Source organism: Ranitomeya variabilis, chromosome 6, assembly GCF_051348905.1.
Source record: "Ranitomeya variabilis isolate aRanVar5 chromosome 6, aRanVar5.hap1, whole genome shotgun sequence".
NCBI lineage: Eukaryota > Metazoa > Chordata > Amphibia > Anura > Dendrobatidae > Ranitomeya > Ranitomeya variabilis.
Genome location: NC_135237.1, coordinates 284,407,295 through 284,421,326, shown reverse-complemented (window position 1 = coordinate 284,421,326; position 14,032 = coordinate 284,407,295). Strand labels below are relative to the sequence as shown.

Below are 14,032 nucleotides of genomic sequence, written 5' to 3'. Positions count from 1 at the left end.
GTAATCAGAAGCCTTTCTGTGCATGTTCCTGCTGCTAGACAACTCCCAGCTAAGTTGGACTTTAGTCCTTGTTTGTTTTTGCATTTTGTTCCAGTTCACAGCTGTAGTTTCGTTTCTGTGTCTGGAAAGCTCTTGTGATCTGAAATTGCCACTCTGATGTTATGAGTTAATACTAGAGTCTTAAAGTAATTTCAGGATGGTGTTTTGATAGGGTTTTCAGCTGACCATGAAAGTGCCCTTTCTGTCTTCCTGCTATCTAGTAAGCGGACCTCAATTTTGCTAAACCTATTTTCATACTACGTTTGTCATTTCATCTAAAATCACCGCCAATATTTGTGGGGGCCTCTGTCTGCCTTTCGGGGAAATATCTCTAGAGGTGAGCCAGGACTATATTTTCCTCTGCCAGGATTAGTTAGTCCTCCGGCCGGCGCTGGGCGTCTAGGGATAAAACGCAGGCTACGCTACCCGGCTACTGTTAGTTGTGCGGCAGGTTTAGTTCATGGTCAGTTTAGTTTCCATCCTTCCAAGAGCTAGTTCTTATGTTTGCTGGGCTATGTTCTCTTGCCATTGAGAACCATAACAGGTATCAGTGGACACATTTTATAAGTGTTAAGTTCTGCGTGTGAAAGGAGCTAAACCAAAATAGCTACCTTTTCCTTGTGCAGCATTACTGCTGCACAAGGAGGCTCTTTCAGTAACAAACGCCTTGGGGGGGGGGGACAGATTCCCTTACATTTCAGTTGTTGTGTCAGCGTGGCGGTCGCATGACACATTGTCGGCTACACAGCTGGGGATCAGCTGACGTTACTGAAACCCAATAACACTGGGTCGTATGTTTTGACTGTGCAGACGGCACTTCTGAGCCTCAACTGGCGGTGTTGGAGCCCAGGAATTTAAGTTCAGGTGGTAGAAAGATGAACACAACAGGAGACCTGGATAACGTATACAGTGACCTAATTATTTAATCAGGAGGAGGAGTGGCAAATTCCTGCGAGATCCAGGCCTTGTTCATTTTCAGGAAAGTAAGCCGGTCAACGTTATCGGAGGATAGTCGCATGCGACGGTCAGTTAGTACACCACCTGCAGCACTAAAGACACTTTCCGATAATACACTGGCCGCAGGGCAAGACAGCACCTCCAATGCATACTGGCTTAGCTCTGGCCATGTATCCAGCTTTGAGACCCAAAACTTGAAAGGGGAAGAGCCGTCTGGGAGTACAGCAAGAGGGCAAGACATGTAGTCTGTCACCATCTGACGGAACCGTTGCCTCCTGCTGACTGGAGCCGTCTGTGATGGTGTAGACTTTTGTGGGGGGCACAGAAAACTCTGCCACAGTTGGGCCATACTGGTCTTGCCTTGGGCAGAGGCACTGCTTCTGCTCCCTCTTTGTGCAGAGCCTCCACCACTGCCTGGACGCACTGAGCTGCTTTGGAATGCACTAGCAGCACTTCTCTCAGTTGGAATGGAGAAGATGATGGAATTGACCAGTGTGTCTTGGTACTCCCGCATTTTTCGCTCCTGGTTCAACGGTGTGATGAGGCTTTCTACGTTGTCCCGGTAGCGAGGATCGAGGAGGGTGAACACCCAATAATCAGACATGTTGAGAATGTGGGCGATGCGGCGGTCGTTTCTCAGGCACTGCAGCATGTAATCCACCATGTGCTGCAGACTGCCAACTGCCCAAGAAACGCTGTCCCCTGCTGGAGGCGTGATCTCTGCCCGCTCGTCATCACCCCACCCTCGCTGTACACACTGAGTACTGGACAATTCGGTAACTCCCTCCTCTGGACGGATGTCTTCCTCCTCCATTGACTCCTCCTCATCCTCCTCACAAACTGTCCCCTGCCTACGCATTTGTGAGGAACCACGTGGCGCTGACTGTCCAGAAGATGATGGAAATGGTGAATCCTCATCCTCCACCTCTTCCACAACATCATCCCTTAGCGCTTGCAGTGATTTTTTAAGCAGGCAGATAAGGGGGACAGTCATGCTGACTAGTGCATCATCTGCACTCGCCATCCGCGTGGAATAATCAAAGGGACGCAAAACCTGGCAGACGTCATTCATAGTGGCCCACTCTGTGGTTGTGAAGTCTGTACGGCGCTGAGTGCGACTTCTTTGCGCCTGAAGCAGCTGGTACTCCATTACAGCTTGCTGCTGCTCACACAACCGCTCCAACATATGTAACGTGGAATTCCACCTGGTAGGTAGGTCACATATGATGCGATGTTCCGGCAGGCGGTGTTGGCGCTGCAGAGCCGCAATGCGCGCTTTTGCCGTGCTGGAACGCCGCAAGTGAGCACACTCTAGGCGGACCTTGTGCAGCAGTGCATCAAGATCCGGATAGTCCCTCAAAAAGCTCTGCATGACCAAATTGAGCACATGTGCCAGACATGGGATGTGAGTGAGGTTGCCGAGGCCCAGAGCTGCCACCAGATTTCGGCCATTATCACACACTACCATGCCTGGCTGGAGATTCGCTGGCACAAACCACACATCGCTCTCCTGCTTGATGGCATTCCAGAGCTCCTGCGCTGTGTGGCTACGATTCCCCCAAAAAATTAATTTCAAGACGGCCTGTTGACGTTTGGCCACGGCTGTGCTCATGTCGGTCGTAACAGGTACACGTTCATCACGGGTCCATGTGGAGGTGGACTGTGACGGCTCCTGCAGCGATGATTCTGAGGAACTGGTGTAAGAGGAGGAGTCAATGCGTACAGAATGGATTCCTGCAATCCTTGGAGTGGGCAGGACACGTCCTGCGCCACTCGCACGGTCTGTACCCGGCTCAACGACATTAACCCAATGGGCAGTGAGGGAAAGGTATCGCCCCTGTCCATGTTGACTGGTCCACGCATCGGTGGTGAGGTGGACCTTGCTACTGACGGCGTTCAGTAGCGCGTGTTTTATGTGTCCCTCCACATGCTTGTGCAGGGCAGGGACGGCTTGCCTGCTGAAGTAAAAGCGGCTGGGCACATTGTACTGTGGGACTGCCAATGACATCAAGTCACGGAAGCTGTCAGTCTCCACCAGCCTGAATGACAGCATTTCCAGTGACAGAAGTTTGGCAATGCCTGCAGTCAGAGCCTGTGCTCGTGGGTGGTTTGACGAGAAAGGCCGCCTTTTCTCCCATGCCTGTACTACCGATGGCTGTAGACTGGGCTGGGAGTGTGTGGATGACTGGGAAAGTGGTGCTGCGGGTGGAATTACAGCGGGTCTCTGGACAACAGGGCCAGAGGTTCTTCCACGGCGATCCTGGGAGGAAGCCGAACCAGCTGCGTGTGAGCTGGAGGAAGAGGCAACACGAGCTGAAGAGGTGGTAGCTGCCGCTGTTGGTTGGCCTAGCTCTTCAGTGTGTTTTTCTAACAACGCCGCATGCCTGGTCCGCACATGTTTCCACATGTTGGAGGTATTGAGGCTGCTGACATTTCGACCTCTTTTGACTTTTTGATGACACACCTTGCATCTGACATAGCAAATGTCATCTGCAACTGTGTCAAAAAAGGACCAGGCACTGCAAGTCTTGGGAGCGCCCTTTTTGGCATTTGGAAGAGACATGCTCCTAACGGGTGCCAAAGCGGAGGCTGCAGGATCCGCAGTCTTCCCCCTCCCTCTCCCTCTTTGGGCCGTACGGGGAATCTCTTCCTCAGAGCTGCTCCCACCACCTTCCTGTCCCTCACGCCAAGATGGGTCAAGGACCTCATCATCTACACTACCCTCTGCCCCCAACTGCTCCTCCTGGGTAGTCTCAGCAGCAGAGCACGCACCAGTAAGTGGCACCTGAGTGTCATCATCAGCTGATGCGGCCTGCGATGTGGTGACCGGAGCCACTGGCCCACCCGCCTCTTCAGAGGAAGAGAGAAAAAGCTGTTGGGCATCACTGCACCCTGCCTCTTCTTCCATTTCTCCAATGCTGCTTGGCTGGCCCCCTGTTTCCAAGCCAAGAGATTCAGAGAACAGAAGTAGAGACGGCTCCTGTCCTGGGCTCTCTGTCTGCCTGGGCAATTTGGCAGGTGGTGAAGAGACAGATGGCTGCTCTCCAGTGCTCTGTGTCTGAGAGGATGTGGCACTAATTGAAGTTGATGCATTAGCTGCCATCCATCCGACAACGGCTTCAATTTGTTCTTCACGCAGCAGCGGTGTACGGCGCTCTGACACAAAGCTGCGCATGAATGACTGTTGCCTGGTGAAAGTGGGTGCTGATGAGTCACCGGTGCCCGCAGCAGGCACAGAATCCCCACGTCCCCTCCCTGCTCCGCGCCCACGCCCACGCCTTACTCACTGCCTTCTTCATCTTGGTTGACTGATAAAGATAAGCAGAAAAGTACTAACGGCTTTGTGTGCTTATTCCTGAGCAACTCCTCCTAACAGGTATAAGAAACACTAATTTTCTAAAGTGTGGACTAGACTTTAATATGAGCTAATGTGGCCTACACAAATGTAAAGTGGTGTAACTGGTGTGTTTGGTGAACTTTATCATTTATTTATTTTTTGGGGGCTGAACTGACAACGGATAGAGCTGCAGTCACACGGAGACCGTGCAGACAGACGTAAACGGCGCTGCAAGGCCCCAAAACCCTCCTCTACATTTTCCTATGTAGTGTTTTTCCACAAGTTAGCTGGAGACGGGTGGAAAGACACTAATAGGATTTTTTTGAAAAAATGTGCAGCAGCCTGCACTACTTAAAACAAAATGAAAATTGATTTGGCGGTATGACGCAGTGAACAACCCTGAGCTGGAGACAACCAGGCTATGGCTGCTCACAGACTACAGGGCGAGCTGCAGTCACACGGAGACCGTGCAGACAGCCGTAAACGGCGCTGCAAGGCCCAAAAACCCTCCTCTACGTTATCCTATGTAGTGTTTTTCCACAAATTAGCTGGAGACGGGTGGAAAGACACTAATAGGATTTTTTTGAATAAATTAGCAGCAGACTACACTACTTGAAAAAAAAAAAAAAAAAGAACAGTATGAGGCAATGAACCACCCTCCCTGAACTGAATACAACCAGCTATGGATGGCCTATGTGGCTGCACTCAGACTAGAGAGTGGGCTGCACTCACACACACACACACACAGACCTTGCAGATCGCTGTGAAAACAGCGCTACAAGGCAAAAGCAAGGTGAATAGTAGGTGAACACAGCGGTTGCTAAATTAGCCTTTGGAAAGCACAAAGAAGCAAATCGCTATCTCTAAACTGTCCCTCAGTCAGCAAACAGCGTCCTGTCACTAACTGAATTCACAGCAGAGTGATCGCAAAATGGTGCCAGCGACTTTTAAACTGCATCATGACATCATTTCAGCAGCCAATCACAGCCTTGCCAGTAGTTTCATGCCCTCCATGCTAAACAGGATGTGCCCACACTTGGAATCATTCTCATTGGCTGAATTTCTGCATTTTGGATCTTGGAACTTCCGATTCCGGTATCCGATACGCGGCAAGTATCGGAATCCCGGTATCGGAATTCCGATACCGCAAGTATCGGCCGATACCCGATACTTGCGGTATCGGAATGCTCAACACTAGTATTAGACTTTTCAGTGTCATATTGATAGAACTTCTGTTCGACTTTTCTTGAGGTAGGACTCAACAGGCCACTGTACTTGGCAGATCCGGAATTCACAGTTTGTCCTGCACCTACGATTACAACCATTGTCTCGCACCGATTGTGTCGAGCGGGTGATGATGGGTTGAGAGAGGGAACCCCCTTCCTCTTAAACTCTTCTAAATGCTGTGGGATAGATCCCAAGCATTGCCTGGTGCTGTAGTCTCCCATTCAGCTCCAGCCAAGGCAGGTGCTGCTCAGCACAGATGTCGGTCCCAGCATCTTGCTCAGGCTCATGGTTTTCACTTGGTTACTGCTGGCTCTCCAGCCACGTCTATAGTAACCAGTAATGTTCTGGTGCAGTTCTGCGCTCCGGACTCTAAGTCCAGAAAACACCTTAATGAGCTTGTCCGTGATGTGACGCCTTCTCATTGGTGGTCGGATATCAGCTGCTCTGGTGATGTGGCAGCTCCGGATTGGCCCAAGGGCGATGTCACGGCTGGCTGGGCGTGAGTGTTTGGGGTGGAGCCTTGCGTTTAAAAGGCATCAGTGGTGTACGTGGGTGCACTAGTATCATGTATGTTATTGTGAATGGGTGTGAATACTCTACCATAATGTCTGAATGTTGTGTGAATCAGTCAAAGTTCTGGGACTCTACACATTGGCAGGCTGAGAGCGTCAGGGGGGGCAATTGGCTCTTGACTTAGCACCTGTTTCCTACTTCTGTGCAGTTAGCACAGTAGAGCTACAGGGCAAGTTCAACCCTCTAGTGAGGGTATGAAATCTAGCGTCATAGAAGTTCCTCTGTTTCGTTTATGTGTGCGATTGACACTGTTCAGTTTAAGAACAAGTCTAATCCATGTGCTATATCCGTGTAACGTTTAACAGGGTATTGCACTTTGTAGTCTTTTGGCCAGTACCACTCTGTGCTGTAACGGAGCGTAGGTACTCAGCGTTCCGTTCACACTGTGTGGCATCCACTCAGTGTGTTTATGCCACTTGATTGACCACCTCCAGGATTTCATATGGACCAATAAACTTTGGACCCAACTTTGTTGACGGCACTTTAAGTTTAACATTTCTAGATGACAACCAAATTTTAAAAATAGGACCACCAAATGTCTTCTCTCGGCCTTCCATTTTTGGCGAATCTGAGTGGTCCCAATAGTCTTTTGAACCTCCCTCCAGACGTCCCGAAGTCTCTGCATGGTGACTTCCACCCCAGGTCATTCAAAACTAGTCTAGAATCAATAATGTTAGCAGCAGATCCACAGTCAATGAATGCCAATGTTGATAACAACTGATTCTTGATGGATACAGCCAGCATCTCTCAGTCTCAGCTTGGACGGAAGATAAGTCATTCAAAACACTGACTACTCAGCACGTCCCTGAGCCAAACCGGACACTGAGTTGTCAAAGTATGCCCCTGTGCCAGATAAAATGGCTGAGTTGTCAGTAACTGCATCCCAGACACACTGATGGGTGGAATCTTGACAGATACCTTTTCTGTACCATAAAAAAGTGACAAATGGCTATTATAAATGGTGGTAAAATGTTTTGCGGCACCTGAATAAGTCCTTCTTCACTTACCCGCTCCCCCTGCATGTTGAAGGATTGTGCCACCACATGGAATAAAGGACATTAACCTTTTTTAAGAAGCAATGGTGAGTGCTGCTTCTTTTTTAAATATTGAATATACTTATTGTTGATGTTATTTATGCGTTCAGCTATCCTACTGTAGTATGGCCACCACAGTCACTGTCTACTTGGCTCTCTGTCAAAGGATTTCACAAATGTTAAGGGAGCAGGTGTAACATGTGCATATTTGCATTGGATAAGAAAAATGTCCTTTCTCTACCACATGGTGTGAATCATGGCTTACAGTAGAGTCGTTCATCAACTGTGATTCACATCATGTTATCAATTGTATTGAATGCTGCCTGTGCAATCTGAAATACAAGGATCATCTTCCATCTGTACCAGCCTATCATTGTTAGTATGTCTACTGTAAGTGATATCTGAATTTTATATGAAACCTCTTCTCATGTACAGCACCATGGAATCAATGGTGCTCTATAAAAATAATAATAATAATATGCAATCAGAAAATAGAAAAAACGGATAACTGAACAAATAAATAGCATCAACAATAATACCCAAACTTATTCAGGTGCTGCAAAACATTTGATCAACATTCATAATAGCGATTTGTCACATTTTATTTTTTATGGTATTGAAAAGGTATCATGTCCATTTAGGGGAGGTTGTACTTGGCAAAAACGTTTGGCATTAAGTGAAGCATTTTGAACTGTAAAATTAAATAGAAAGTTTCCCAATGGAATGAATTATAAAAATGACTTATTTTACATTTGCTAAATTGTCAATGAATATATATCTATATAATTTATTTCAATATATTCTTGTTAGAATGATTTCCTCACTTATTTTTCTCTTTGGGAGCCACCGTAGCTAAAGTGTGCAGCACACAACTTTAATGCAATTAGAATCCACATATGTGATTGGTGATCTGAATATATATCTTATGACTAAGTGACTAGGGGCACCGGAAACGTGTTAGGCTTTAATATGGTTTCTTTGGTTGCTCCTGTTTTTAATGGTTTTCGAATAAATCAAAGTTTTATCATTTGATGGTTGAGTTGAATTCCTTCCTGTCTATTTCTAAGTCCATTTTTAAAATGCAAACTAACCTTTTGACTGGATGGTGGGGCATTTGTTTCCCTAGATTTGTCCTCCCATGTAACCATGCCCCTGTGGATGTGCTAACATGATTTGCAAGAGTTGGGGTCATCGCCTGCTCTTTGCAAATCTCACACTTGACTTCCTTTCAAACAAGTCATTGCGGTTCTGAAGCCGCTTGTATGCTACCTGGCTTCAGAGGGGCAAAGCGTACATTCGGAAGCAGAGAAGGAGTCTGAAGTCAACAGAGTAGCCAAAGAAGAAGCTTCTTACTAGGTGCCATACATGCACAGTGAATCTCTGAAGCCAAAAAGCATACACCTGACTTCGGAAGCGCAATGACATGTAGGACAGAATGTGACAAACATGCTCAAGATTTTCAGGGAGCTGGTGATGACGCCGACTTTTGTAAATAATGTTACACACCCACAGAGGCATGATAACATGGTGAGTGAGATGACTAGTCTGGGGAAACAATCACCCCATCGACTAATAAAAATGAAATATACATATGAAAAATGGACTTTAGAAATGCTTTTTTTAAGATCTGTTAATATGTCAAACACTTGGAAGGCTTGTTAGGCAGGGACTGAATAAATGCTGGTGGTCTGAAGAGCATTGGTCACCTGTCAGGATCCCTTTAACCTCCTGTGCCCACATAATTACCTAGACAGACTGGTATGTGCAATTGCAGAAACACCTTGCAAAATAGGACTTACCAGTACATCCATTTTTAAGGAGTTAAAACTATTTTAACATCCTTTACTTTTAGTCTTAGGTCATACTCATTGCATTGGCCCCAAAGATATGCAATCAACCAAAGTAAGAGTAATAACAACCAATAGAAAGTAAAGGGAAAGTTACCCAACTTTTATGTGAATTATTTTGTCTTTTGTTGTCTTCATAGTTGTCAGATTTTTATGCTGATATTGGCCATTAAAATGTCTTTAAATTAAGAAAAACACTAGTCTCTAATTTTCATTTTACAAAGTATTCTTTAATTCTGGGTACAGAGAAAGCATGACAAGATTAATGCTCATTACATTCATATTCAGCTACTGTTATAAGAGTGTTACTATATTTAGTCAGTGACTGTGGGAACTGTAACAGTAAAGACAAGCAGTGTTCTGGAATATATGAGTATATACAGAAATATATACAGTAAGTATACAAAAATACACATTAGAAATATACATACAGATATCAATCAACCCCTGCTGAAGCAACTACATTTTTTTATTAAGAGAGTTATTAAAAGTATGCCTTTATATACCATTGTTCATGGAAACACATGTTCAATAGAGATGAGCGAATATTTCAATGTTCGGTTCATGATTGCCGAATTTGCAATATTCCCCTATTTAATCATCAATTTAATTGCCAAATCTAGCAGAACATACACAGCACAAAAGCCGTTGTATCCTATGCTGTGTGACAGAGTGGGAAACACTGGCGTAGAGCTTCTGATCGATGGTCAAATCATCACCGCCTGTCAGAGAGCCACGGTTCCCATGCTGTCAAAAGTAAGTATAAGTGCTCAGCTGTGATTGGAGGTATAAAGTTTACCTCTGGCCACTGGTGTCAGATGATGGGACTACAGCTCCCATCCGCTGACACCTGCTGCCGCTAATAACAGTGAGAGCAGGAGGAGCTCCTGTTTACAGCCGTTCCTGTGCTGTAAATAGTTTAAAAAAACCTGCTTGGGTTCTCCTGTATTTTTAATAACCAGCCAGGCAAAACTCACAGCTGGGGGCTGCAACCCTCAGCTGTCAGCTTCAGCAAGGCTGGTTATCAGGAATAGAGGGGACTCGTATTTTTAAATTATTTTAATAAATAATTTAAAAAAAAATTAAAATAATTCATTTTACAACCAGCCTTGCTAAAGCAGACAGCTGGGGGCTGGTATTCTCAGGATGGTAAGGGGCCATGGATATTGGCTGCCCCAGCCTAAAAATAGCTGCCTGCAGCCATCCAGAAAAAGTTAATCTATTAGATGCACCGATTCTGGTGCTTTGCCAGGCTCTTCTTTCCGCTACAGGGCAAATGGGGTTCATATTTGTGGGGTTGATGTCACCTTTGTATTGTCAGGTGACATCAAGGCCAAGGATTAGAAATGGAGAGGAATCTATAAGACACCTATAAATTACTAATCCTATAATTATATGGTAAACAAAGACATAGCCAGAATAAATTCCATTATTAGAAATAAGACTAAACACAGTTTTCCAATTTATTTAAAAATAAGAAACACAGTTATACTCACCTAATGCCTTATTCCAACTAATCCCTCATTCTACTGTAATAAAACTAAAATATACAACTCTCATCATGCTCCCTTGCTCGTGCTGATCGCTGGCAGAGCAGGCGAGAATGACAAGAGTCATATTCAGCATCCAGCGCCGGCGAACAGCGCTTACTGTAGCGCTGCTTCCCTTGCAGCTGCCCGTGTGTTACTGATGCGGCACACGAGGGTGTTAAAAATAGTTATTTCATATTTTTATTTATTCAAGGAATCTTTACCAGATGTGATACTCTAAAGAAAATGTCATGATATTTCTCATAAAAAATGTAGTAATTTACAGGATTGTCCACCAAAAAGCATCATTGCAGCAAAACATTAAAATAGGTGAAATAGTTACAAAGAGATTGTTCATTTGTCCATATCAAAGTTTGTTCCCCATCTTTCCTGAGATTCTGAACGGTAAATGGCGTCTGTCTCTGTCATATGCGTCTCTGGAAGCGACAGTTGGTGATTAACTTACATACCAGCTGTCCATTTCAGCTTTTTTCTCACGCCACAGAACTATTTGTTGGGTCCAGCAGAAAAATGTTCGGCTTTCCCATCGACTTGAATTAGATCCATTATTCGGTATGAATACACATATATTAGAAAGTATCCATGCCGTTTTCCCGAATCCGAATATTTCACTATTCGCTTATCGCTATTTGTCCCAACTAATCACTGCCTTCATTTTCAGAATTCTTCTAATAGGTTGCTGTAGTATTATTTTACTCCTCTAAGGACAATTGGAGTTAAAGAAGTATATTTTTAAGATGTTACCCTAGATGTTAGCTGATAGCTGTAAATCTGGATCTCTGAGAAAATAACATCATATATGAAATGCCTAATTTATAATTAGAAGAGAGGCTGTCTTAGATCCTAATTTAACTTCAATATAACTAAATTTTCCTTTTTGTGGTTTAAGGGTTTTTCTGTTACTTAAAATTTACAGACAGTGTAATGGCAGTTGGTTTTTATCACTTACTAACGTATTGTCTGTAGCTGAAATGTCATGTTACCATGTTTCTGGTGTTACTCTTCCGATTGTGTGATGTCTCATAGTCTGAATATGCTGTCTATTGCTTCATTCCCATCTTGACCAACAGGATTTCTGTCATCTTCTCCACTTGCTATTCACTTCTTTCTGGATCTCCTTTTCTCCATTCAATCTCTATTAGTGATGAGCCAATACGCTCGGATAACATGTTATCCGAGAAAGCTCGAGAGTTATTCGAGTATCTTGGGCAGGCTCGGATAAAATTTCTGAGTCTGTGCGGCTGCATGTTTTGTGGTGGAAGATAGCCACAAGATATGCAGGGATTGCCAGTTTGATAGGCAACGAGTCTGTTTCATACAATGTTCAGCAGCTCCAGAATGATGGCTAGGGGAGAGTTGGCAGTAGCTTGACATGCCATCATAATTCGAAAAGCAGTGTTAAATAAAAAAATATATTATTATTATTAGTTCTTGTAGTCCTGCAGTCAAAACTTTGCCCGCTTTGCCTGTGTATAGTCCTAGCATGGTATTGATTTTACTGGGGTCCCAGTGTAGGGTGCATACATTGAAAGGGAGTGGGGCATGTACACTGAGGAAGAGAAGTCTCTGGAGGAAAGGATTGATCACTGATCTTCTCTTCCTGCAAGTCAGCCCCTTTTTGATGCCTGCGCTTGGAAACAAAGATTGGTAAATTTTCATATTAAAGTACATTTGTTGGGTTTGAACACTCTGCAGTGTCCCACAGCTGACCACAATAAGGGCAGATGATAGCATTTTTTATTCAAGTGTAATTCGACAAAACAATTGATTACACTTGGACCAATATTAGTATATGGGGTTGCGCACATGTCAGATTTTTTCCTCAGACAGAGTATGTCTGAGGAATACAGTATATTGCTGCATGACCAAGTTTGATCCAATATTCAGATTACATTTTGCCATGTAAGTTAATAAGTCTATGGAAACCATCAAACTGCACTGGGCTGACAGCTCAGTGACATCTGGACTGACAGAATGGAGAAGATGGAGAAATTGCTTTCTCCATCTTCTCCTCAATCTATGATATTGGATCACACTGTGATGACACTCTGATCAAACCCTGATCAGAGTCTGATCAGAGTGTCATTTGCATAATTGACCCAATTCTCTCGGATGAGAGAATCTACAATCATCTGCACTGGCTCTAAAGGTGGACCAAAACTAATGCTTGTGTTCTCCACCTTGCCTCCCTATACACACATACAATAGAAATGGGAAAAAAGTGGTTGTTGTTCTGCGCTGCTGAATCACTGAAAATCCAGACGTTTTAATAATTGTGGCTTTATTCATCGCGTTTCAGAGTACAAAAGACTCCTTCATCATGAATATCACAAGAAAGTGTCACTACAGCATATACAGACCATTAAATAGGAAAACAGATCAAATATAGGCGCTAACATGGTCACCTGATGAGCAATGTCAAAGTTCAATGATAAGACACATGATAGACACAAGATAAATAGGACACATGATATATTCCCAATTTAGATGGAAAAGAATATTATTCGCTCATATAAAAAATGCTTATTCAAGTAAAATAAAATAAAAATGATCCCTTCTTCTCTTGCAGTGTCAAACAATAAAGAAAAAAAGAAAAAAGAGATAAACTAAAGACGAAGGTTGAGAACATCCAGTCTTTAATCAAAAAAAGCTGCTGTGAGACACAATCCGATGCTGCCACATTAAAGCCACAGCAGAGAGGACCTACAATAGCAGCTATTAAATGGACATAAAAACATAATTATCATAAAAGGAATTAAATAATTTTGTATGATATAATATTAAAAATATATGTATATGTTCTATAAAAAATGTACCGAAGAAAAGTACAATAAATAATAAAAAAAAATATTTTTACTTTGTTTATTTAAGAATTTGTGAAAATTATGCTCTATAAAGGGTTAGAGAAAAATAGTCAAAAAAGGGGAAAAAAAGGACTACATCAATTGTCTAGGGAAAAAAATATCCACATGAAGGATCAACTCTGATTAATATGCTCACAGAGCATTAAAACCCGACAATAAAAACCACCAGTAAAAGAGGCACAATATACATATACATTAACATTAGAATGACACAGTGTATAAAAATATAAGTATTTATATATACACTGTGTTCCAAATTATTATGCAAATTGGATTTAGGTGTGATAAAGGTTTAATTGTTTTGTTTTTCAAATAAACTCATGGATGGTATTGTGTCTCAGGGCTCAATGGATCACTGAAATCAATCTTAAACACATGGGATAATTAGTTTTCCAGGTGATTCTAATTAAAGGAAAACTACTTAAAAATGATGTTCCACATTATTAAGCAGATCACAGTTTTCAAGTAACATGGGGAAGAAAAAGGATCTCTCTGCTGCTGAAAAGCATCAAATAGTGCAATGCCTTGGTGAAGGGATGAAAACATTAGAAATTTCCCGAAAACTTAAGTGTGATCATCGTACTGTTAAGAGATTTGTGGCTGA

At 43.5% G+C, this 14,032-nt stretch overlaps 1 long non-coding RNA gene across 2 annotated transcripts in view; it reads left to right on the top strand.

Annotated features, from left to right (window-relative positions):
- The window catches only part of LOC143781106 (uncharacterized), a 226,604-nt gene extending 213,225 nt beyond the window's left edge, over positions 1 to 13,379 (top strand). For both annotated transcript variants that reach the window (XR_013216560.1, XR_013216561.1), the window contains exon 3: positions 13,134 to 13,379. This is a non-coding gene — a long non-coding RNA (uncharacterized LOC143781106). The remainder of the gene's footprint in view (positions 1 to 13,133) is intronic.
- The last annotated feature ends 653 nt before the right edge of the window (positions 13,380 to 14,032 follow it).